The sequence below is a fragment of the Pyrus communis genome, chromosome 12 (genome assembly GCF_041283825.1).
Source record: "Pyrus communis isolate YQ-2024b chromosome 12, ASM4128382v1, whole genome shotgun sequence".
Classification (NCBI taxonomy): Eukaryota; Viridiplantae; Streptophyta; class Magnoliopsida; order Rosales; family Rosaceae; genus Pyrus; species Pyrus communis.
The window spans coordinates 9,975,311-10,002,773 of record NC_142576.1 but is presented as its reverse complement, the minus strand read 5'-3'; the positions used below and the strand labels follow the sequence as shown (position 1 = coordinate 10,002,773).

General features: G+C 40.9%; 2 pseudogenes; both read right to left on the bottom strand.

The window, feature by feature from the left end:
- Nucleotides 1-8,091: 8,091 nt before the first annotated feature.
- On the bottom strand, nucleotides 8,092-19,159 carry LOC148692315 (uncharacterized; annotated as a pseudogene).
- A 2,071-nt stretch (nucleotides 19,160-21,230) lies between these two features.
- On the bottom strand, nucleotides 21,231-26,129 carry LOC137744363 (L-type lectin-domain containing receptor kinase S.1 pseudogene; annotated as a pseudogene).
- Between the last annotated feature and the right edge of the window lie 1,334 nt (nucleotides 26,130-27,463).

Below are 27,463 nucleotides of genomic sequence, written 5' to 3'. Positions count from 1 at the left end.
CGTAGGTTTAAACCCCGTTGAACCTTGTTTAGCCTATTTTCTTTGTTAACCACATCACCCTTACCTAGCGTAGAATAGGACTTTCCATACCCTTGTTCTTGAAGTATAGTGGAGTATGACTTAGAAGGAATTCCTTTTGAGTGACATTCTTGTAGAAAAAAAGTGTGGGGGAAGGGATTTTGTGTGTATGTGTGTGCCAAAGTCTTAAAAGAGGCACGGGAAAAGATAAAAAAAGAAAAAAAAAAAGAAAAAAGAAATGTGAAAAAGAAGAAGAAAAGAAAGAAAAAGAGTTGAAAATAAGTGAGAATGAACTCACAGGTGTTGGTTGTTGAAGAAAGGGTCCAAATAGTTTGAATATGGCCCTAAGTTTTGTGTGAATCCTCCTTGGGTGTTTAAAGTTGATTTTTGCGTTCTAAAGTGAATTCCAAGTGCCTACTTCATTACTTTGCTCACTATTGCTTTAAGAACGTTTGTTTATCCTTTACCTTTTGTTGTTAGCCAATACCTTTGCCCCATTACAACCTTTTGACTTCGATCTTGATTGTTATGTGTTTCAATATGTGGAGTTTAGAATTGGTTTGAGCATATGGTATCCCTGGTTCTTGTGTCTAAGTAGTGGCATTCTATGCATTAATAATTCCAGAAAGTGCTTCCTTCGTTTAAACCATATATGAGTGGCTCGTCTACATGTTTACATCAATCTTTTCACATATACCTAGTGTAGGGAGTGTAGTCAGAAAATCTGTGTGAAAATTGAGAGTACATCTAGTAAGGAATTGAGGGAATTCTCTAAGGCATGTTACTACATTCAAAATGTGTTTCCATTGATTAAATGTGAGCTAGTGAATGGTGACTATGATTAAGTATGCTTGAGGGTAAGGATTGCTTAAATCTATGTGAGTGGTGATCTTTGACATGTTATGTTTCATTGGAAATCCCTGAGGCAAAAGTTGGAAGGTATAGATTATATGTTTTGTTTCTTTTGTTTGTTTGTTTTGCTCGAGGACTAGCAAAAGCTAAGTGTGGGGGAATTTGATAGGAGCATATTTAGGCAACTTAGCTAGCTTATTCTTGTGCATTTGTGTTATTATTTCTTAGTTAATGTAGTATTTCAACTCATTTTCGTGTGTTTGTAGGTCCAAAGAGTTAAAGTACCAAGAAAGTGCATTTTGGAGTAATTTTGGGCACTAAGTGGATAGCTTGTATATGGGCCAATATGGATGGATGAATTTGGAGTTCAAAAGGCTAGAAATCTGATGAGAAGATGAAGGAACTAAACTGAAGACAAAGTGGATAAGGAATGAGCTCAAAAGAGGAAACATTATCCAAAACCTTATCCAACATTATCCAAAACCTTATCTTATCTTATCCTATCCTAACCTTATCATGCCTTAATCCTAGTTGCAAGGGGACCTAAATAGATATTTCTAGAACCTATTTCCAGAAGCTTTCTCTTCTAGAAGTCTCAAATCTGCCACAAAGCACATTATTTCTAGAAACCCTACAAAGGTGGCGCTTATTCCCTTCTAGAAGGCCTTGCCTTGCCTTGCAAGCTATCCCCTCTTTCCCTCCACTATGTGCCGCACCCCTCTAGGCCCTATCCCTTTTGGATTCTGATTTTTAGGGCCCCATTCCTTGTGGATTTGGGTTACACAAATCCTTTTATGAAACTAATTGGGCCAAACCCCCTCCTAGGTGGATTTAATCACTTATTGCCGAACCCTAGGGCCCTAGTCCAATAAATTTGCTAAGTGTAACCCTAATCTAATTAACCCTAGGACTATATAAACATATTTTCAGCCACAAATTCGTATAAACCCTTTATGCGATTCAAAAAATCCTTGCCGCAAGCCTTAGCCTCCATTCTCCATCATTCATTCAACCCATACACTTCCATCTACAACCTGCCGCACCCTTTCACCCTAATCAGCCATCATTCATCATCCTAAGCAAGAATACACCATTCAAAACCCCTAAAACCACCACCCACATCTTGTGCCACAGCAAGGAGGAAGGAGGAGAGCCCTAGACGTGCATGCCATTCGACTTGGAGTTGCTAGAACGTTTTAGGTGTAATCTTTCTTGTGTTTTCAATGTTTAAATTCAAGAATCTTTTTTGTGTTAGTATGAGGAACTAATCCCCTTTTGGCTATGGGGAATTTCGAAACCATGGCTATATTTGCAATATGATTTGATTACTTCCAGTTGTGATTTCATGAATTGTGGATTCAATTTACTTATCTATTTGAATTAAAACTTGTTTATGTATATGGATTGAGAGTGCACACTTAATTTGCATGCATAAATCTGATGCTAGGATATAAGGAAACTTCACCTAATCATTGTGAACTTATATTCATAAGTAGTAAAGGTTGTTAGTCACAATCATGTTAAGTAAATTCTTGACATAAGTATCATGCGCTTTCATAGTTACGAGTGCCTCGTCAACACTTATGATTTTCGTAGAATTTAATGATCTTTGATTGTTTCTCTATTATAAACTTTCATGTAAAGAACTTTTGGGGAATAATTTGATTGCAATGCGCTAATTCCATTCAATTCAATGACTTAAGGAAAATCTGAGGGTTAATTTAAGCGTACCTAATTAACTTGGGGTGTTGAGGTTTATGGTTCGTTGAAAAAGCAACTAAAGATTTTTTGTATGCAAGTATGTCATGTGTGGAGAAAGACCTCCTAGCTAGCCCATCATCCATCTAATTTCACCAAATTCGTGCAAATCTGCCTAGTTTAAATTCTTGTTTCGTTTACTTTATTTTCGTCCAAAACCAAATCCCCCTTTATTTTAGAGTGTCTAACTAGTTAAAATCTGTTTTAGATTGTGTTTTCAAGTGTTTTGAGTCAAGCTAGAACCAAATTTCGTCCAAAATTGTGTTTAGAGTCAAATCTGCCCAGTTTGTGTTTTTAGGCAATTTTGAGTGTTTTTAACTTATTTTGAGTCTTGTGAACTTGTTTTGAGTCTTTTAAGTTGAGTTAAGTGTTTTAAAGGTTAGTTTTATCTAGTTGAGTCAGTTTAAAGTGTTTAGCAATCCCTCATAATCCCCGGTTTAAGAACGATTCCTACTTACCTATATACTACAATTGTCAAAAGAGGGTGAATTTTTGTATTAAGTTAAATTTCACATCAAATTTTGGTACATCCATCTTTGCAGGCACATTCGCAGCTGGAATATGTGATCTTGTCACTCGCGCTAGATCGGTGAAAGCATCTAGCATGCTCTAAACTATACTCTGTAGATCTAATATTTGTTGCATTTAAGTTTCAGACTGAACGGTGTAGGGATCTAAATGACACAAAGTGGGAGTTTTCCATGATAATTTGCGTCGTTCATCAGGAACGTTGACGTTCTTATCTCCCCTTAACGATGGGAAGATTGTTTCATAGAAGTGACAATCCACAAAACGAGCGGTAAACAGATCGCCTATCAAAGGTTCTAAGTAACGAATAATCAAAGGTGAATCATATCCGACATATATTCCCATCCTTCGCTGAGGTCCCATTTTTGTACGTAAGGGCGGCGAAATCGGCACATAGACTGCACAACAAAAAACGAGCAAATGTAATATGTCAAGTTCGTATCCGGTAACCAAATGAAGGAGGTTATATGGTTGGGTCGCAACAGGCCTCAAGCGGACGAACATGGCTACATCCAATATTGCATAGCCCCAAGCAACAATCGAGAGCTTCGTACGTATGGCCAAAGATCAAGCAATAATTTGTAAGTGCTAAATGAATGCCTCTGTCATGTCATTATGGGTGTGAACATGGGGTACAAGATGTTTAACTTCAACCCCAACCGACATGCAATAATCATCAAAAGTTTTAGATGTGAATTCTTCAGCATTATCCAATCGAATAAATTTGATCGGATAATCAGGGTGGTGAGCCCTGAGCTTGATAACCTGAACCAACAATTTGGAGAATGTAGCGTTCCTTTTGGACAACAAGCATACGTGTGACCAATATGTGGAAGTGTCAACCAAAACCATAAAATATCTAAATGGTCCGCATTGAGGATGAATCAGTCCATAAATGTCCCCCTGAATCCTTTGTAGAACAGTATGAGGATTTGAACGAATCTTGTCATAAGAAGGCTTAATAATAAGCTTTCCTATAGAACAAGTTTGATTGCGATTCCTTGAATAGAACCTAAACTTCAGGTTAGTAGATGCCCGTGTGTTGATTTGAGGATACAGCGCATCGCTATTTGTCCAGGGTATCCCAAATGATCACGCCAAAGTGTAATTTCATGCGCGGTCCCAGAGGTAGGGCTGGCCACATAGTGGCTTTCTAGGGGGCGTATGGTCGTAGTATACAAATCACTTGGGATACGCTTCATCTTCTCTATAATACGCTTCTGGCCATATTCGTAAAAAGTTATGCACAGAAATTCAACTTCATTTTCTACATAGGTTTGACTGTGGTAATTATTATCTCAAATGTCCATTTTCTACAACGTTCTTCTGGACCGCGGAGAATAAAGTTCCTCATCAATGGTCAAAATTGTACCATTGGACAACATTGTATATGCCTTACCGTATCCTTCGATCAAGTTGGATAGGCTTAAGAGGGTTGTCAGAGGTGCATTCTTAGGTATGAAGTTAGTGAAATAGATGTGTTTACGCAAAACGATGTGCGTGGTTGCACTATCTGCCAGACAATTAACTTTCCCACTAGTCATACCTAGAATGAAAATTAATTTGAATCGGTCATATGCATAAAAGTTCTAAAAACAAATATCCATTCAAAATAATTTTAAGTATTCAAGGATGGTAATTAATCAAAAACTTAATATTCAAAAATAAATCACCAGCAAATAATCCACACATAAAAGGAAAATTGTTCAAAATTTAAACCAAAAACCAAAAGGGGGTTCAACCACTAGGTGGAATTCAGCCCCATTGTCTAAATTTCAACTAGAAAGATAGTTTATGTCTAAGATTTTAATCTTCCGTAGGGGTAATAGCCTCTTGAAAGTCAGAAACCTCCATCTTGGTACTTTTGGTTCATCCACTTGCACAAAGTTTGATTCAAACTTCTTACAATGAGATTGATATTCAGCTACAACCTTCTGGGAAGCTCGGCAAGCACGGGATCAATGGTCTTTTGAACCATAGCGATAACATATATCTGCATCCATGGTCTCAAGTGCTTTACTTTTATTCTTGAAGTTTGGGGCCTTACGAGAGAGGTTAGGGCGTTTTTGGGCTCTGTTTCCTCTCTTAGATGGGCCTTGGCACGTTGACCTTGACAAAGTGGCTTCTGGCAGCCCCTACTGTGCCTATTTTGGCGTTTTGGGCGTTTGTTTATGTTATAGTGTGCTTCAGGCACAACAGTCGTCCCAGTAGGTCGAGCTTGATGATTCTTCATCAATAGCTGATTCTGCTTTTCAACGAGAAGTAAAACAGAGATCGAATTCAAAAACTTAGTGAACTTTTAAGCCCTATATTGTTGTTGCAAGATAATATTAGTAGTAGAGAAGGTCAAATAGGTATTCTCTAGAAGATCCTCTTCGGTTAAAGTTTCGTTACAGAACTTGAGAAGTGATTGGATTCGACAAACTTCATAATTATATTCATTCATAGACTTAAAGTCTTGGAAGCGCAAATACTGTCAATCATGTCTTGCTTCAGGCAAGAAGATGTCATTTTGTTGATCAAAATTATCAACCAAAGTGACCTAGAGTGCTCGTGGATCCTCTTCAGCAAGGTACACGGTTTGTAGTGTGTCACGAATATGTCTTCGGATAAAGATCATGGTAGTGGCTTTCTTAGCTTCGTCAACCGGGTTGTTCGTCTCATCTTCAATGGTAGAACGTAAATTCTTTGCAGTGAGGTGGAGCTTCACATCTTGGACCCACTTAAGGTAGTTCCTTCCAAAAACCTCTAAAACAGTGAAGTCGAGTTTGTTCAAATTCGACATGTTCCTATCACAAAATAGATGGACAAGATGTGGTTAGTGTAATGGAGAAAAAATCAATCCATTCACATAGGAGTAGAACATTTAAGTTCCAATAGACATGTATTGGTTTAAATTCGCATGAAAAAGCTTCGGGTTTTCATGGGTGATGTTTTTAAGAAAAACTTCAGGTTTTCAAATAAGACATGTTTCTAAAAACTTTAGGTTTCAAAATAATTATGAACTTCATGTTCATATGTTCCTATAGACAAACACAAATATATATATATATATATATATATATATATATATATATATATATGCGACAAGAAAATATGCAAATAGAATTTCAGGTCTATAGTTATAATTGAATTAATTATTTGGACTTCGGACCAAAGTTAAACTGTGGGTGAAAAAATTATAAAACCCAAATTGTCTAAAAAAAAAATTAAACAATTAAGCTCGAGGCCCAAAATAATGGGCTAAGCAAATTGAAATCGTGTGGCCCAGGCCCAAAAATTAGGCTAGGTTGGATTCGGCTAGGTTGCAGGCCCAAAACAGATAGGCATTGATCCACTACTTCACAACGTATGTGTTCTCGAGGGGGTGCGATCGAGTGCATCGTAGGCCAGTTGTACTGATACACCAGCTATGGGTTGGGATCTGGTGCGGTTGAGTGCAGGGAACTCGGAGGGCCCTTCAAGGGCTTGGTCCTACTGCAGTGGGACACGAGGACACCTAAGCCATGGGCTAGTGTCGTTTGTTGGGTCATGCATTATGGTGAATGTTCATGCTTTCAGAGTTGCAAAAATATCGAGATAAAAACCGTTGTTTTGGAAGAACTGTACTATGTGATGATATTGGTGAACTGGTTTGATACAGAAAGCTTCCATGTCAGATTCCTAAGTGTAGCGGTAGGAGCGTGCTAATAACGTGTTGTGGCCTATATTTAACTGACAGGGGAGAAGAAATCCTTCTCCTCCAAGGAATACAAGTCCATATAAGAAAGAATAGCTAGAATCAAATCTAATCTAGGATTTACACAATCACACTTAAACTAGAAGTTTACAATACGATTAAGTATTTTCATATGATCATTTTGGTCACCTTCCCTATTTCAAAGTGACATCAAACTAAAATTTCAACACAATTGTATAGTTTCGTTCCCATAACTAAACTATCATGACGATAATATTTTTGTAAGAAAATGGAAGATTAATTTTTCTTCTCAAATTTTCAAATATGATTGGGTTTGAATTGTCAAATTGTCAAATCTTAACCTACCGTTTTTATTAAACATTTGATTAGGATTTAGAATTTTTAAACTTTTGATGTTGGCCCGTATCACCCAAATGAAATGACAAGCTTTTGTTCTTGAGGTCATATTCATGCCACTCATGAACCAGTTGAATGGAATTACATGCAAGAACGTAGGATGCTTCTGATATAATTTCCAGAATTTACAATTCTGCGCTAGGTGTGCTAAATCACAAACTCAAAAAACAAACAAATACAAATATACAAGGCCTCTAAGATACGACCGACAATTGTTTGAGAGTTTTAAAGAGGCGAGCCATCAATTCATTGTCGATTTATTTACTATTTTTGAGTTAGTTTTGTATCTTGTTTTCGTTGGAAAGTATTAGTATTTAGGTTTGTTTTAATATTTGGGATTTGTTTGTTAGTTTAGAATTTGGGTCTAGTCCATCCGAGTAGGGGTGGGCAAACGGGTATATAAACCGCGGGTCGATGCAGGTAATCAAGGTTCGGGGTGGGTCCAAAAATTATTAATACAAAATGGTGCGGGGCAGGACGGTTCTAAAATGGAAAAAAAGGGCCCCCGGCCTGGACAGTTCATTTCCTACCTTGATTTCCTACCGTTGATTTCACCTTCTTTCTCTATCTCTCTTATTCTTGTCTGGGACTCCCAAGACTCCATTCCATTCTCAAACTTAATTCACTTGACTCTCCCCTCCCTAGATCTCTCCTCCCCTCGATCTTTTCTCCTAATTCACTCCTGTCTTCCTCGTTACGTCCGCTGCCATCATCATTAAGCCTCGATCTTTGGCAACACTTTGTTCGGCGCTGATCTTTGGCGATGCTTTGTGGTGCGCCGACGACAGGGTTGTGAACACGAAAGATTCCTTTGAAACAAGAAACCAAAATAACGTGTACAAAATAATATTTTTTTTTGTGTTTATGATTTTGGGGTTACGATCTCTCTCAAATTTGGTCCTCTGATTCTATCTTCGTAGGGTGTAGGTTTGTGGATGAGTTGTTGATCCAAAGGGTCGTCGGGGCTTGATCTAAGGATGAACAGTTGATGAACGGATGAACACTTTCTTCAAGGGCCGTCGGGGCTTGATCTTGAATAATGGTTGTGTGGATTTCTTCAAGGGCTTTTGGGCTTGATCTTGAAGGTTGATGGATGAGCGGATCTTCAAGGGCTTTTGGGCTTAATCTTGAAGAACGATTGGATGTGTAGATTTGTTGAGGTTGTTGATCCAAAGGGCCGTTGGGGGGGCTTATGCTTAGGATGAACGGATGAACACTTTCTTCAAGGGCCGTCGGGGCTTGATCTTGAATAATGGTTGTGTGGATTTCTTCAAGGGCTTTTGGGCTTGATCTTGAAGGTTGATGGATGAGCGGATCTTCAAGGGCTTTTGGGCTTGATCTTGAAGGTTGATGGATGTGTGGATTTGTTGAGGTTGTTGATCCAAAGGGCCGTTGGGGCTTGATCTTAGGATGAACAGTTGATGAACAATGAACACTTTCTTCAAGGGCCGTCGGGGCTTGATCTTGAGTTGGTGGAAGTTCTTCAAGGGCCGTTGGGGCTTGATCTTGAAGGAGGATTTGACGAAGAACGAAGAGTGCTTTCTTGATCCTTCGGAATTCTTGGGAATTTGGATGCTTGAGAGCTTTGGAGTTTCAAAGCTTCAAGGATTTGGGGAATTCTCTTCCAATTTGGGAGTAGAGAAATGTATTTGTGAATTCCTTGATGCTTGATACCTTGATGGAGAAGCCTATTTATAGGCTTTGAGAATGAATCACCACCACAAAATATTTTTTTTCTTTCCAAGCACCATTGCCTAATTTTCCCACTTAATGCAATATTGAAATTGAAGTGGTGTAACTTATGGCCTAATTTCCCACTTAATGCAATATTGAAATTGAAGTGGTGTAACTTATGGCCTAATTTCCCACTTAATACCATTTTAAACTTGAAGTGGTCTAACTTATGGCCTAATTTCCCACTTAACACCATTTTAAACTTGAAATGTGTATGCTTTGTCATTGCCCAAAATGAGAAGAACTTGCTTTGATCCGTAATGGATTGAAGTGTGCTTGCCTTGTCATTGCCCAACATGAGAAGAAAAACTTGTTTTGATCCTCAATGGATTGAAATGTACTTGCCTTGTCATTGCCCAAAATGAGAAGAAAAACTTGTTTAGTCCTTCAAGGGTATTTCTTCCTATTTTGTTGAGTCACACGCCATGTGTACAATTTGTACAACACGTGGCGTATGCCATGTATGCCTTGACACGTCAAAACTTTAATGCATTGGTGAGCATTTGTTTTACTGAAATTTCGATGTCTACAAATGCCCCCACTTCAAGGCGCGTCGTATACATGTGCTTGTCACGTGTAGAAGATGCGTTTTGAAGTCCCTTAATGTAGATGTCAACCCAAGGGCCGTCGAGGCTTGATCTTGAATTGGGCTGGAAATTTCTTCAAGGGCCATTGAGGCTTGATCTTGAGTTTGACTGGAAGATTTTCTGGTTTCCTTCAATCGTTGATTTTCCACAAGCTTAGTCTTGAACTGGGCTGGAAATTTCTTCAAGGGCCATCGAGGCTTGATCTTGAGTTCGACTGGAAGATTTTCTGGTTTCCTCCAATCGTTGATTTTCCTTTGTGCTACTCTTGAACTGGGCAGCAGGAAATTTCTTCAAGGGCCATCGAGGCTTGATCTTGAGTTCGACTGGAAGATTTTCTGGTTTCCTCCAATCGTTGATTTTCCTTTGTGCTACTCTTGAATTGGGCAGCAGGAAATTTCTTCAAGGGCCATCGAGGCTTGATCTTGAGTTCGACTGGAAGATTTTCTGGTTTCCTCCAATCGTTGATTTTCCTTTGTGCTACTCTTGAATTGGGCAGCAGGAAATTTCTTCAAGGGCCATCGAGGCTTGATCTTGAGTTCGACTGGAAGATTTTCTGGTTTCCTCCAATCGTTGATTTTCCTTTGTGCTACTCTTGAACTGGGCAGCAGGAAATTTCTTCAAGGGCCATCGAGGCTTGATCTTGAGTTCGACTGGAAGATTTTCTGGTTTCCTCCAATCGTTGATTTTCCTTTGTGCTACTCTTGAATTGGGCAGCAGGAAATTTCTTCAAGGGCCATCGAGGCTTGATCTTGAGTTCGACTGGAAGATTTTCTGGTTTCCTCCAATCGTTGATTTTCCTTTGTGCTACTCTTGAACTGGGCAGCAGGATATTTTTGGTCTCCCCCGAAGGTCTGAGCTTTACTCCTTTTTTTTCTGTTTCTTTGTTCAATCTCTCCAATTCGTATTGAAGAGGGTTAGAGGATAGCTCAGCATATGCAGTTGTTGCTTGTCTCCACATGCTTTAATGTATCATTTTCACTTGCCTTACTTGCTCCCCTTTGCAGAAGTGGTCCCTTCTCTGGAAGTGTATCAACCGTTGAAGATGACTACTCGAGAGCAACGCTAGGTAAGCAACCAGGGAATAGATTCCAGGCAGTCGGTTCCAGATCGGAAGACTGACTCCAAGTGCCGGCTGATTGCTTCTTTCACTTTGCCATGCGGGTAAGAACAAGGACAAAGGAAAAGACAAGGAAAAAGCATGATATGAGATACCTTTGCTTTCGACCTTGATGATATGAGATACCTTTGCTTTTGAAGAAGCGGCGAATGGATCAGCACATGTATTTGTTGTGCTTGTCTCCACATACTTCAATCTACCGTTTCCTCCTGGGTCATCTGTACTCCAGGCATCTGGTATCTTCTTTGGGGAAGAAGAAAAAATTGAGTATTTCGAAAGGCTTTGCTGGGAGTGCGCCCTCAGAGGTGAGGAAGAGTTGGGCATTTTTTTTTTTTTCAGGTATGCCTTGCCATAAAAGATGAAGGTCGACATATATAGGGATTTCCCAATAGCAAGTGGTGGTTATGTTCTTTTACCCTTGTCGACAAACGTCTCTTCGATTTTTTTAACAAGCGTCTCTTCGATTTCTGAGCTAGCGCCTCTTCGAAAAAGTAGTCACGGGTGCGGCTCTGTCACCACGCTTGTTGGCAAAGGCGTGTAGTTGGGATGATAACCTTCACGTGTTTTCAACTTTGTCAGAGATCTTTTGACAAAGTTGAACGCGTTATCTGAAAAGCCGCGAAAGCGTCGCCGAACTTCACGCAGGAAAATCTGATTTTTTGAATCGGTGGTCGTGTCGTCTTGGCTTTTTATAGAGGTATCGATCACCTCCAACATGCACACTTTGAAGATCGCCCGTTTGTGAAAATCGTCTTCGGCCCTTTCTGATTTTACTCCATCCACCTTTCTCTTTTAACCTTTTGACAATGGCTAACCCGTCTAACATTTGCTTAGATTTGAGTCTCAGCAGTGATCCGAGTGCGCCGCGTCAGGTAAATGTATGGTGCCCTTCTTTCTTATCTTCTAATGGCCCTTTGACAGGTGAAGATTCTGTGATGAAGGACGCAACAACAGCTACGATAGTAGCTAGGAACTTCCTCACTCCAAAAGATAGTAGGCTGCTTTCAGAACGGTCCGATGAGTTGGCCGTTCAAGAGTCTCTAACTCTCAGTGTTCAGTGCGCAGGCTCTGTGTCCAACATGGGCCAACGCCTACTTGCTCGATCCCGCCAAGTGGAATCATTGATGGCGGAGGTGGAAACTCTTAAGCAAGAGATCAAACAGCTTAAGCACGAGAATAGAAGTTTGCATGTGCTTGCAAATAACTATTCGACGGGCATGAAGAAGAAACTTGATGAGCTGCAAGAATCTGAAGGTCGAATCCAAAGTGACCGTCAAAGGTTTGCGGCTTTCCTCCAGAGGCACATTTTTCCTGGGTCATCCAGCGTTCTACCCAGTATTGAGGCCTGGAATGCTCTAGCTTCAATGCCTCCCGCTCCGATGCCTTCTGCTCCGATGCCTTCTGCTTCTAGAGTTTTGCCAAGTAATGGGGCTTCACGTGAACATCCTTTGTGAAAGCTCCATCTTTTTTTTTTTTTTTTTTTTTTTTGTTTCTTTTGTAATAAAATTGACTTTCTTTTAATGAAACATTTATTTATTTATTTTGATGTGACTGTACTTGAAGTTTTGAAGTTTCAAGTTGCCTACGTACTCTTCCAAAGAAGAGATCAAGTCATAACGTAGTTCAAATGAGTGATGGTTTTGATGATGATTTTGCCGTACACAGTTTATGCTCTTGCGGGCCAGGAGCGTTTGGTGCCGTTTGTAGTTTCAGCTCGTGCAGGCAAGGAGCGTTTGTTGTCACCTTTTAGGCTCGTGCGAACGAGGAGCTTTGGTTGTCGCCTTTTAGGCTCGTGCGAACGAGGAGCGTGTGGTGTCGTTTGCAGTTTCAGCTCGTGCAGGCAAGGAGCGTTTGTTGTCACCTTTTAGGCTCATGCGAACAAGGAGCTTGTTTGAATTTGTCAAACGATCTTAGAGAGGCATTCCTTGCAATCTTCATAGCAAGGAGTCTTGACCGAGTGATTGAAGAAGTCTTTGGGGAAGAAATCGCGCATTGTGATGGCAACGGACGATCTTTGTGTCATAACTTCCTCATCCTCAACACTTTCATGTAGCTTTGAAGGTTGACGGTAGCTGCTTTGCCCCCTTTTCGATTGGTGAACTTGTGGAGAAGACCTATGTTTCTTGTGCATTTTCTTTGGAGTGGCATAAGTTCATCCTTCAACTTCACTTGACGTGACTGACATGGTTTTGGAGCATGCCCCCAGCGGTTGAGGTGAAGATTTTGAGTTCAAAGAGCCAGAAGTGACGGTGGTATAGTTTGACTTCACCACATCATTAAGATCTAGCTCGATGATCCCTTTCTGAGCTAACTTCATGATGAGATCTTTTAGCACAAAGCACTTTTCCGTCGGATGACCAATGAAGCGGTGGAATCCACAGTACTTTGGACTGTCAGTACGGTTCATCTCTTCCGGCCGTTTGCACTCAGGTAGGTTGATCACCTTTTTGTCAAGCAAGTCTTTCAACATGGCAACCACGTCAGAGTCGGGGAATGGATAAGTCTTCTCCTCAAGCTCCTTCAAAGTGCGTCTACGTATCTCTTGATCACGAAAAGCTTCGGTTTGAATCGCCTTGCCTCGTGTATGGGTTTTGACTGGAGTTGTGTTGACCGTCATTGCTTCATTGGTGGGTTTCCACGCAGCCTTATCCACCTTTGGCCCCAAAACTTTGTCATTCTTGTAGTCGGCGATCTGTTCTTTCTTCCCATGACGGGTGATGCTTAACTCCATATCATGGGCGCGGGTGGCTAACTCCTCAAATGTTCGTGGTTTGATGCCTTGAAGGATGTAGTGTAGTCCCCACTGCATGCCTTGAACGCACATCTCAATGGCAGAGGTTTCAGAAAGCCGATCTTTACAATCCAGACTTAAGGAGCGCCATCTATTTATGTAGTTAATGACAGGTTCATCTCTCCACTGTTTCGTACTGGTCAGCTCTAGCATGCTTACAGTACGACGAGTGCTGTAGAAACGGTTGAGGAATTCCCTTTCTAGCTGGTCCCAACTGTTGATAGACTCAGGTTCGAGGTCGGTGTACCAGTCAAAAGCATTACTTTTCAGCGAACGTACGAACTGTTTGACAAGGTAGTCTCCCTCTGTCCCAGCATTGTTGCAAGTTTCAATAAAATGGGCGACATGTTGCTTCGGGTTGCCTTTTCCATCGAACTGCATGAATTTTGGGGGCTGATAACCCCTTGGCATCTTCAAAGCATCAATCTTCTTGGAGTAAGGCTTTAAGTACAGTACGGAGTCATGCGAGCTTCCTTCGTACTGTGTCTTGATAGTGCTTGCGATCATCTCCTGTAGCTGCTGGATAGAGAGAGATTCCATGAACGCCGTTGCTTGGTCTAGCTTCAGCTTCTCTTCGACTTTCTCCATTGGAGGCTCCTCTTCTTCGTCGACTTCTTTCTTTAATAGGCCAACATTTGGGTCGACTTTCACGTCGGGCAGCGCATCTAGTTGGTTGACAAGTGCGGCAATCTGCAAGTCCTTCTCTTCCACATTCTGTGTAAGCTTTGCAATTGCTTCGCTCATTTGAGCCAGTTGTTCTTCAACAGAGGTGACGCCGATGGTCATGACTTGTGCAACCAATAGACATGACTTTCCTTCAGACATCCATAGTGCTGATGAAGAACCCCATTGGCCATTTTGGGGTGTCATCTTGTGTGCCTCAATAGCATGCTTTGGTGCCCCCATCAAGGTCAGGTGGATGACCGACTCGCGCCTTTGATGCTGCTCTTGCTTGCTTAGCAGTACCAACTTTGCAGCGGCATGTTGAGAAGTGGTTGTGGCACCAATGGATGCTCCATTTGCGGCGGAAGTGCTTATGCTTCTTCCCTTGGTGGTTGCAAGAACGGCTTGTCCCTTGCTTGATGCCATTGATTTTGGAGGTGTGCTTTGGTTGTTGTCAACTCCGTAACCATGCTCCTTCAACTTCTTTTGAGTTTTGGTGAGGTAACGATCTTTGTCGTTGACGGTGTTTGAAACCTTCTTTCCAAGATTTGAAGAGGAAGCAAAGTCATGCCTAGCCTTTGACATGAGTTCGTAGGCATTTGGGTTAAAGCCTTCTTCGGTCTTCTTAGTTGGAAGAGAGCTTGGTTTCACTTTGACGCCATGTTGCGCCTCCAGACGGTTGATGAGTCCGGCAGTTTGCAAGTTTTTCTCCTCTGCAGTCTTTAGCAGCCTTGCAATTGTTTCCTTCATCTGAACCAGCTGTTTTTCAATGGAGGTAGTGCCGATAGTCATGACTTGTTCTTTGTTTGAAGCCATGGACTGTGCTTGAATATCTTGAACGGAGACAGAGATGAGAGGTAGAGATTGTCCCACCGGGCGTGCCAAATTTGTGAACACGAAAGATTCCTTTGAAACAAGAAACCAAAATAACGTGTACAAAATAATATTTTTTTTTGTGTTTATGATTTTGGGGTTACGATCTCTCTCAAATTTGGTCCTCTGATTCTATCTTCGTAGGGTGTAGGTTTGTGGATGAGTTGTTGATCCAAAGGGTCGTCGGGGCTTGATCTAAGGATGAACAGTTGATGAACGGATGAACACTTTCTTCAAGGGCCGTCGGGGCTTGATCTTGAATAATGGTTGTGTGGATTTCTTCAAGGGCTTTTGGGCTTGATCTTGAAGGTTGATGGATGAGCGGATCTTCAAGGGCTTTTGGGCTTAATCTTGAAGAACGATTGGATGTGTAGATTTGTTGAGGTTGTTGATCCAAAGGGCCGTTGGGGGGGCTTATGCTTAGGATGAACGGATGAACACTTTCTTCAAGGGCCGTCGGGGCTTGATCTTGAATAATGGTTGTGTGGATTTCTTCAAGGGCTTTTGGGCTTGATCTTGAAGGTTGATGGATGAGCGGATCTTCAAGGGCTTTTGGGCTTGATCTTGAAGGTTGATGGATGTGTGGATTTGTTGAGGTTGTTGATCCAAAGGGCCGTTGGGGCTTGATCTTAGGATGAACAGTTGATGAACAATGAACACTTTCTTCAAGGGCCGTCGGGGCTTGATCTTGAGTTGGTGGAAGTTCTTCAAGGGCCGTTGGGGCTTGATCTTGAAGGAGGATTTGACGAAGAACGAAGAGTGCTTTCTTGATCCTTCGGAATTCTTGGGAATTTGGATGCTTGAGAGCTTTGGAGTTTCAAAGCTTCAAGGATTTGGGGAATTCTCTTCCAATTTGGGAGTAGAGAAATGTATTTGTGAATTCCTTGATGCTTGATACCTTGATGGAGAAGCCTATTTATAGGCTTTGAGAATGAATCACCACCACAAAATATTTTTTTTCTTTCCAAGCACCATTGCCTAATTTTCCCACTTAATGCAATATTGAAATTGAAGTGGTGTAACTTATGGCCTAATTTCCCACTTAATGCAATATTGAAATTGAAGTGGTGTAACTTATGGCCTAATTTCCCACTTAATACCATTTTAAACTTGAAGTGGTCTAACTTATGGCCTAATTTCCCACTTAACACCATTTTAAACTTGAAATGTGTATGCTTTGTCATTGCCCAAAATGAGAAGAACTTGCTTTGATCCGTAATGGATTGAAGTGTGCTTGCCTTGTCATTGCCCAACATGAGAAGAAAAACTTGTTTTGATCCTCAATGGATTGAAATGTACTTGCCTTGTCATTGCCCAAAATGAGAAGAAAAACTTGTTTAGTCCTTCAAGGGTATTTCTTCCTATTTTGTTGAGTCACACGCCATGTGTACAATTTGTACAACACGTGGCGTATGCCATGTATGCCTTGACACGTCAAAACTTTAATGCATTGGTGAGCATTTGTTTTACTGAAATTTCGATGTCTACAAGGGTCATTGATGAGTTACTGATGGAGCAGCCAATCCCACCGTACCTATTTGTGTTTGCCATCGGTGAGCTAGGGTACCAGGAGATGGGCCTGAGAACTTGGGTTCATTGAGGCGGTGCTTGAATCCGATGACTATTGATCCATTTCTCTCTCAATTTGTCTGATTTGTTCTGTCTGATCATTTTTTGAAACCCTAATCCCCAATTTTAAGGTTTCCCCTCGCGAATCTCTCTCCATTTGGCTCCAATTTCGCCTTCCGCAATCATTGCAAATGGAAATTCTAGTCCAATGAAATGGGAAATTAGGGTTTGATATTCAGCAGGTGTGTGTATTAGCGTCGTTGTGGGGGTGGTTTTTGGTGGCCATGGCTACTTTGCAGAAAGTGGCGCAGTCCAGCATGAGCACTGCTGCGAATTTGTGCAAATTTTAGGTTTTTTTTTTTTTAACCCAAAAAAAAAAAAAAAAAAAAGGAAAGGACTTGTGGACCCGACCCTTTTCAACCGTGCTGGGTTAGGTCCGATTCCTATATTAGAATATGTTGTCTCCGGCTCGACCTGTCTCCTTTCAACCCGGGTCCGGTCCAGTCCTTTCAAAATTAGGCCTGGCCCAGCCCGTGCACACCCCTACATCTTAGGGTTTCGTTTCTTTGCCTATTAGGGTTAGATTAGTTTTCTATATATATGGTACTTTGTAACTATATAGAATAAGAAGATAGTTAAAATGTAGTCATTCAGTTATAGCCTTCTCAGCAATCTCATTTAATAAAATAATGTTCATAGTTATATTTTATTTGTTTGTCGTTTATTTTCAACTTGATACTAGAACAAGTTTGATCATTCGAGATTTAATCTGCTTCTATTTTACCCTTAAAAAAAAAAAAAAAAGAAATAAAAAACCCGAACACCCATTTCCCCATCCCTTCTCCTTCCCTTTTCCCTGCAACCCCTGACCCTTTCCCCACCCACGCCAACATCTCCCCCTAAAACCCACCTCTTCCCACCCTTTGGAATCCCACCACTAAAATTGTTCCCAAATAAATCAACATATGTGATATCAGTGAGACTACTGAATTTCAATGGAATCTCACCTAAAAACATGTTATCTTCGAGTCGAAGACGAACCAGAGACGAATAGTTTGACAGAGAAGTGGAGAGGCCGCCGATGAAGTTGTTCGAAAACATCATCAGCTTAAAGAACTGGCCATTTGCACAGATATCCGGTGGAACGTCGCCGCTGAGGTTGTTTGTGGAGACATCCACCCACCCGAGCTTCGAGTTTCTCCCCAAGCTTCAAGGAAGGTTGCCGAAGAAGTAATTGTTCCACAAAAGCAGCATCTCCAGCGATGGAAGCTCTGCAATTCCATCGGGAACTTCACCGGCCATCTCGTTGTAAAAAAGGTTGAGGAGTTTAAGGTTGTTCAGCTCCAAAAAGGTTTCTGGGGTCGACCCAGAAATCAGATTGTCGGAAAGATCCAAGTTTTGGAGAGCTCTGATGTTGCTAAGCTCTGCCGGAATTAACCCAGAAAGCTGGTTTCTGAAAAAGAATAGGGATTCGAGATTGTTGAGATCCTCGAGGGATTTTGGGATGGCGCCGGAGAGATTTGCATAGGCAATGTTGAGATACTGGAGTTCCTTCATATTCCCTAATTGCCATGGAATGTTTCCGTGGTAATAATTGTAGCAGATTTCCATGTGCGTCACTGTTTTAAGCTTCCCCAATTCCAGCGGAATGCTTTCGGTGATCAAATTCCCAGTGAGATGAATAAACTCGAGGAGGCAGAAAGCGCTGTATTCCGACGAGATTGGTCCCCGGAAGTAGCTTCCAGCTAAATTGAGGATTTTGAGGTTCTGAAGCTCTGAAATTTCAATGGGGAGCGACCCGGAAAAGTTATTGCCAAATGCGTCGAGAACAATGAGGTTTTGAAGGGCTGAGACTCCGACGAGGAAGTGGCCGGAGAAGCTGTTTCTGCTGATGTCTAATGTTGTGAGGTTGAAAATTTCGACTGGGAGATGATCGGAGAACGAGTTGTAACTGAGGTTGAGTGAGACAAGGTCAGTGAAGACGGCGATGGGAAGATGGGTGTTTGGGTTTGTTTTTTTTTTTTTTTTTTTTTTTTTTTTTTCCTTAGGGTAAATTATTATTTTCAATATTTTATTAATTTTTTAATAAAAAGTGGGTCCCGAATCAAGCCACGTCAGCATTTAACTGCGAAATTCACGGCCAAGCTAACGGAAGGTATAACATTGGACCAAATTCTAGAGATGAGGTATGACGTTGTCAATTTTAAAAGATGAGGTATAATAGTGTCGTGAGACAAATAATTGAGATAGTTTTTTGTCATTTACCCAAAAAGAATATGTTGCAGCTTGGGCCCCGTCGCGCCGTCTTGAAGCCCGCATCACTAGCGTGCTCGTTACCATAGGAAAATCACCGCCTGCATCCCGCCGACCCAGATTTTCCGTGCCTGCAACAACGACCCGCCATTGGTTTTGACAAACCCCAGACCCGAGAACCACAAACTCGGATTAAGTTCGTCTCCGCCTAAACCACCTGCATTCAACCTGCACCACTGCACCTGCAGCTTGACGTGCTTCTGCAACCCGTCGTCTTTCGCTGTAGTGCACATAAGGCCAGAAACCTCAGCACCTGCCATCGAACCACCACGATGCACTGCATCGCCACCATTTTGACCTACACCTCTATAGCCTCATCGTTGCACCTTTTCCACACTACATCCACATCCTCTGCACCCTGTGCGTTGTGTATTGGGGTTCTTGTTCGCACAGAAAGGTAAAAAAAAGGAAGGAGAAAAGAAGAAAAAGAAAAATTGGAACAAAAATGTTATTCTTACGATCTACTTCATACCATCATTTGTACTATTTCTTTAATAGAGATAAAATCTACATGCGTTGGCAGACCCTACTTCTGTTAAAGAGGTGGTACAAGTGATGATATAAATAGATGGTAAATATAGCGGAAAGTTACTGATCTGTGAGGCGTTGAAGTGAAAAAGAAGTTGTTTTTCTATTGTTGGGCCACTTGTTTTTTAGAGGCTCACACGGGCAAGGAAGAAAATTTGCTGTCTGATTTTTATGTTTGGGCCTTTTGAAGCCCACTTGGGCCACTTGTTTTGAGAAGCTCACATGGGCAAGGAAGAAAATTGTTGTTTGATTTTTGTGTTTGAGGCCCACTCGGATAACATGAAAATAACTTGCCGTTGGAGCTGCTTGTTGCGAACATAATGATTCCTCGGGTGCTTAGATTTGCGACCACTCGAGTGCCGTTGTGTATGTTGTAAATTGAAGTTTTGTTTGTTCGGAAGCTTGGATTGAAATTGGAATCTTGCACTAGGATTTGAAATCTAGCACTTGCATCGATAGAATTTCATATTGGAATTGGCATCGAAAATTAGTATAATGAAGCTTGCATCCACATCTGCTTTGGCAAACTCATGTCGTGTACCGCCATGAGTTTGACGAGATGTGCTGGAAAGTATTAATATTTAGGTTTATTTTAATATTTGGGATTTGCTTGTTAGTTTAGGATTTGGACTTAGCCCATCCTAGTTAGGGTTTCGTTTCTTTGCCTATTAGGGTTAGATTAGTTTTCTATATATATGGTACTTCGTAACTCTATAGAATAAGCAGACGGTTAAGAAGGGGTGAATTCAATTGAGATTTTGAGAGATTTTAGTTCTTTTAATGAATTTAGGGTATTCAATTAGAATTTTAAGTGGTTCTCTGAAATTCAACATGTATTCAATCAGGATTTTAAGACAGTTTATTAAATTCCTTAGAAATATGGGTGTATTCAATTAGGATTTTAAAGAAGTTTATAATATTCCACGTGTATTTAATTAGAAATTGATTTTAAAGAATTGAAAAATGTTGAGGAATTAGAGACATTTCATAGTGTATTTTTTAAGCATCCACAAATCTTACATCTCCCATGAGATTTTGAGGGAATTGGATTAAAATTTTATGTGGAATCTCTACAAATCAATTAAACTCCATAAAAATCCATGAATTTATAAATCTATTAAAATCTCTCAAATTTCCAATTGAATACACCCTCCACGATGTAGTTATTCGATTATAGCCGTCTCGACAATCTGTTTTAATAAAATAATGTTCATAGTTATATTTTATTTGTCCATCAGTTTATTTTCAACAGTTTGTTCTATAAATACTTCGAAACTATAAAGAAAAATCATATAAATTGCATAGCATGGTACTAGAGCATATTTATGTATTTTGTGATCATGCTTGCCATAATTGTATTTACCTTGTATGATGCGTGGTTCATCAATCGCAGACTAGACTATTTGAATGCATGTAGAACGCCTTGGCTCTTTTGTTTTCAATCTCAACAAGAATCGTTATTTGAATCACCAAACATATATTCTAGGGTTAAAAAATCCCGATCTTGTGGCTTTCTCCGTCTAATGTCTAATTGCTCAATACATGAAGTAACAATATATGATTTGAATTATTTTTTTGGTCCAAGGGATAATTCATTAAGCCACCAAGGAAGAAAACCAGGGTACAAGAGGAAGATGTCTAGCTATAGAACGTCAACCCTAGGTCTACATGGTTCCTATCAAGATAGAGGACAAGGCAACCCATCTCTGGGAATGACATTGACCAAAGAAGACAGTTTTTCACACCCAAATCCAATTCATTCGGGCAGTTATCCATGGTTGTCGGGTTTAATGGTTAGAATTGTCATCCCCACCTGTCATACCAGACTTCACCTCGAATCCTCTGACTTGCCATCGGTGCAAAGCATCTGCTGTTCTTGGAACCCTGCGCCACGACACCTACCGGAAACCATTGCTTACCGCCATAATCCTGGAAAGGGTAGGGAATAACTCCCACTTTGCTGTTTGAAAGCTGTCGAGAAGCAGATTCAATAGAGTTTTTGCACTGAAACTTCTGAGGTTAACTTGCAACCACAAAACAAAGCCTTTGCTTCTGCATGCAGAGCAGAGGATGCTATGTAAATTTCGTCTGCAAACTTTAGCGCGTACCTTCTTTGTGAAACCAAGCCTTCAAACCTTTGTGAAAATAAAAATAAAAAGAGAAAAGAACAGTTCCATCATCCAAAGAAGCATTTTAAGTGACATGTAAACTAATGTGGAATTCCAAACTTCCAATCTGCATATTTTAATGTCAAATTCTAGAGCTTCAAATTTATGACAACAAGGCTGGTATAATACAACAAGAAAGCATTCTGGAGCTTCAAATTTGTAAACAATATGCTTCTTGCACCAGTGGTGCCACTTCCAACACTGATTTCACTTCCATAGACTGATCATCACTACTGCCGTCTTCGCCGCCAATACTATTATCACCCCTTGCCAATTCAGACAACTATTACGGCAGGTGTGATGGAGGCCGTCGCCTCACCAACCAAAACTGAAACAACTTCATTCATGTTAGGCCTCCTCATAGGATCAGGATGGCAACAAGCTAGCCCAAGCTTCAAAGTGGTCTCCATCTCCTTCGCCTCATACTGCCCTTGTATTCTCGAGTCCGCCGCCTCGCCCACCCTCCCTCTAGCATACAACCCCCTCACCCAATCAATCAACACCACCTCATCTTCCTCGGCCTTCATCATAATCGGCTTCCTTCCACACGCCACCTCCAACAACACCATGCCCAAACTGTAAACATCACTTGCCGCCGTGGGCATCGCCCCAGTTGCAAACTGAGGTGCCAAGTACCCCAACGTCCCAACAACATGTGTCACATTGGGTACTTCCCCGTGCCGGTACAGCTTCACCAACCCAAAATGACACGCTCCGATCCCGGTGTCCGAAGAACAACAGGATGGCCATGTGTTGGCCGACACCCAAGGGGTGAAGCAAGCCATTTAATGAATGCATATACTGAGAGCATGTGAAACATGCATGTAATTGTGGCACGTAACCTCGCAATATAATATCCAAATACAAACCTTAACAAAATAGTAGTAACAAGGTACGGGTCACTGGACCAAAGGAGAATATTCAACTGCCAACAATTTAAAAGTGATAATGCATGAACATGTTCAGAGCATATTACTAATTCGAAATACAAGCGGAAGGAATATTAGAAAGCGCAATTATGAGAGGAATGGATCCTACACCGAAAGGACTCAAAGATACCAATGCGAGAGTGTCTTGACGTCAGGATTGTATGCCTCGATTCTAAGTCCAGAGGGGGTGCAAAACAAAAAATGAGTGGACCAAGTTTATATATATGTAATACTAAAAAAATTATTCTTCAACGTACTAACCCCCAGTTTAGAAAACTCATATAGCATAACAAGTAATAGGTTTTCTGAATACCTTAGCATGCCATAAAACTTTCATAAAACATATATCATATATAATGTGCTTAATAATGGTATAACAAAGGCATATATAAATCTTCATTTGTCTGAAGGCCTTTCATCACCCGCCCGTAGACATATATAAATCGTCATTCACCCAAAGGCCCTACATCACCAGACCGAAGCCATATATAAGTATCATTCGCCCGTAGGCCCTTCATCACCCGACCAAAGCCATATATAAGTATCATTCACCCCCAGGTATATATAAGCACAGCAAATCATAACATAATATTTCCAAAATATATCTCATCGGAGCTCAATAACTCAAACATCATATCATAATTCATAGAAGCGTTCTAGCTCAAATTATCATCATAAACCATGTTCATAGTATAAAATCATAAATCTTTCAAAGAATGTAAATCTGATAAAGCATGATATTTCATACAGCATAAATCCAATTTACTTGTAAACATTTCATAAAACATAATCATAAAATCATGCTTTTCATGTATGCATTTCTAGTAGTAAAATAATGCATTTTGGAAAGGGTCCACTTATAGATACTCCGTCGCCAAAGAGCCGCTCAAACTAGAAAGGACAAGGTCTCCACTAACAAACACACCTAAGCACAAAAGGACCAATTAATAAAACTCTACTAAAACGATTGAATTTAGGAAAACAGAGCATGGATTTGGAATTAGGATGTCAAAATTAGTCTAGGAGGGGTCCTGGCCGAAACCCAAAAAAGTCAACCAAAAGTCAACGTTGATAGGTCAAAGGTCAACGAAAGTCAATCGGCAACGCTGACTAGAAGTCAACGGGTTGGGTCAACTGTCAATGGGTCGGTCATGCCAATCACTGGAAAACTAGGTTTTTGGCTAGAAATCTGGACAATTTTCAAAGCTTCGTAACTTACTCGTTTCTTAACCAAATGCGACACATAATATATCAAAACAAAGCTAGAAAAGTGTAGAACAAGATTATATCTATTTGGAAGACATAATGGTTGCCGGAGATGGCTGGAAAATGGCCTGAAAGGTGACTGGTCCGCGGGAAAATTGGGGAACTCGCCAGATTTCTAGGTAAACTTTAAACGTTCATAACTTTGTCAATACTCAACAAAATTGAGTGATTCAAAAACAAAAATCATACATCGGGCCGAGACAAACAGATTGGTACCCTCCTTGATGGCTAACTGGCTGTGGTTTGGTTGGAAAATGGCTCGAAAGCCTCAGAGGTCGCCGGAAACTGGGTAAACTTTAAAAGTTTATAACTTCTTCAATACTCAACGAAATCAAGTGATTCAAAAATGAAAATCATACTTCTAAATGAGACGAAGAGATTGGTACCTTTTCATTGGCCAATTTTCCATGGTTTGGCCAGAAAATAGCTTGAAAGGTTGCTGCCCAACTTGAGTTTTGATCCCGACGATCCGGAAGGAAGTTCAAGGTGAGGTTGGGTGTTCTGGGCTCGTGAGGATGAGACGAAGCTCGTGGTGCTCTTGGTTTGGTTGGTGGTGGGAGTGTTGTCATTGTTGTTTGTGTGTTGCCTTCCCGGAGATGGAAGGTTAGAGAAAGAGAAGAGAAATGAGAGAGAGCTTAGAGAGAGAGGGAGATATTTTTAGAAATAATAGAGGGAAAGGGGACTCATGAGTAGGGGGAAGGAAAAGGGGACAAAAATCCAAAGTGGGTCTCATTGGCTCACAAATTTAGGTCACTAAAAATGAAACACGAAATATTCGAAAAACGTTCGACGTTTCGTAACGTAAAATCTTCATTATAACTCCAAATTCGAATCTGTCTATGCCTACGCGTTCATGGCGATGAGTACGATAAGAATAAACTAAGAAAATTAGTAATATGCATTACGTTGAGGCGGTCAATGAAAGTCAACATTCATGCCTCAAGAGCAAATTGGTAATTTCATACATTTGATACAATAAAATACAACCAATTTAGGATGGGGTATCACACAAAATCCCCAAGCCTCCCTCTTATCTCCACGTCTAGCAATTATTGTTCGACTTCATGTCTCTGTGAACAACCATCTGGTTCACCTGTGGTGGAGATAATTCAGCCCTTTCGCCACATCCGCCACCACGCGTTGCCGTTTCTCCCACCCCATAACAGTCTTTGGCTTGTCGAAAATCCACCCATCGAGGCTCCCATTGGGCATATAATTGTACACCAGCATTAACTCGTTTCCATTCCTACACCAACCCCGCATTTGGACCAAGTTCTTGTGCAACAGCCGCCCCATGCTTGCGATCTTCGCCATAAACTCCCTCACCCCTTGCGTCGAGTTGGGGTTGACGCACTTGACGGCAATTGCGGCGGCATTTGATAAAGTCCCCTTGTAAACCTTCCCAAATCTGCGGGAACCCAGAAGCTGATTGTTTGAAAACTCGTCAGTGGCCTAGCTCAGCTCCTCGTTCGAGAATCTATGCGGCCAATACTCCAGCTCCTAATCTTCAATCTCATCGATTTCTTCAACTTCCGTCGTGTTCTTCCGCTGATACAAGTAAAATCTTGATGCTAAAATCAACACAAAACCAATACAGCCGATTGCAATCCCAGCAAGCACCCCATTTGACAAGGAAGAATACGACGAACCCAGCTGAAAAACAGGAAGATTCATCGAGGCAATCTCTCTTGCAACGCTGACGTCAGTAAAACTCCAAGCTAAAACCCTCTAGGTTTCAATTGAGTCTGCTTTGGAAGCTGAAAAACCGACAAACATCTAGATTAGGACGAAATCCTCCGGTTGAGCTATAGTACCCGGTCGGGGCCATGACTAAGGATTTGATGTCGTTGAGTTGGATTCCGATGTGGTTCGCATTTGGGTCGTTAAATTCTATGTTTTTATCCGTGTCGAACTCGACGGCGAGTAGAGGGCCAATGAAGGGAATGGCAGCATTGGCGAAGAGGCCGAAGAATTGGTTGCCACGAGCGTCCCAGGGGGGCCGGATTGGGGGGGGAGGGGGTGGGCTGGAGTTAGAGAGGTCGAACTCCGAGTGGACGCGTTCTACGGGAGAATGGAGAAGACGAAGGAGGTGGAGAATGAGGCTACGGATCTGGAGTTAGAAGTGGGTTCATGGGGATTTTGGTTAGGTGGAAGACACTGCCGAAGGTGTACATATTGGTGTACTTTGTGAGGAAGATGGCGACGGCGTCCAATTGGGCATCGTTGATGAGGATGAGGTTGGTGCCATTGGTGATGTTGGAGATGAAGTTGAAGAAAAAGTCGAGAGCGGAAATGGGAGAGAAGAAGAAGAAGACGAGGAGGGCTGAGAAGGCTGTCATGATCCGTTCAGACTCCAGTTCTAGTCGACGAGTGGGAAAAATTTTTGAAGTACAAAGTTGAGCTAGCTAGGACCTTATAAATTGGCAACTGTTGACCAGTCAGAAAGAGAATGTCCACTTTGGAAATGAATGTCATAAGTGAGTAGTTGAAACTGGAAAGGGATCCTCTCTGGATCCCTTCCTCCTAATCCACTAAATTAGGGAATTCATGTCATTGAAATTTGATCCAACAGCTACAAATAGAGGTCCACTTTAAAAGTTATAATAACTTCAGTTGTTGGATCAATTTTCAATAGCACGAATTCCCTGATTTGGTGGATTAGGAGGAAGGAATCCCAAGAGGATCCCTTTCAGTTGAAACTTAATACAATACAATGCATGTGAAGAAACAAGAAAGGTGAAAATTCTCTGGTCGCTTATGTCATTTTTTCAACGCCTGGAGGTGATCCTCCGACTAATCTATCATCTCAGTCTAGAGTTGGCAACGAATAGGTTTAGCGGGTCATTCAAACTCAATCTATTAAGTTTGCGGCTAAAAACAATTAGACCTTACAATGATGCATTATGTTCATACGTGTTTTGTTCGTAAGGTTTATAGCTAGTGGCAAACTCAATATTATGTCCATACAAATCGCAATGGAAATCAACTTACATAAAACAGGTTTATTGTGACGTGGCATCCCACTCCATTTATACAATAGTGAAGCTTAGATTAATCATTAGTGATAAATATATATTATTCCAACCACTTGGTTGTATAAAGTTTACAATTGAAGCTTGAAAAAATTGATTTTGTGTGCGCACATACCCTTTCTTGGCATAGCATAGGGCATGCAGTAGATATATGCATGTTCTTTTAATAACACTCATCACGTGAGTCGAGCAGTTATGAGGTGAAAAAATGTATTGTATGAGTAAAGCTTATTAAGTTAGATTCTTATTCATAAAGTTTGAAATTCATGTTCAACATGTTTCTTTCTTTACAAGTCAACGCAATGCATTGGGTCGAGAAGATGTACTTTTGTGCGGACCAAGCGCATTGCGTTGGATTCTCACATACAAAGTTTGAATTCATGTTTCACATATACATTTACGAGTCGGAGCTATACATTGGAGCCCTTATTATCTCCTCAATGTGTTTTTGTTTTGAATAAGTAAATTCAACCCATGCATAAAAGATTTTATAGCGCTTCAAAGTATAAGACAATTAGATTTTGACCATTGTACTAAAAATTTAACGGTTAAAATTTCGAGAATATAAAATATCCCCAAGTATACTATTTTAGTATAGCAAAACACTACCAAGCAAACATGTATTAATTGCAGAAGCAGTC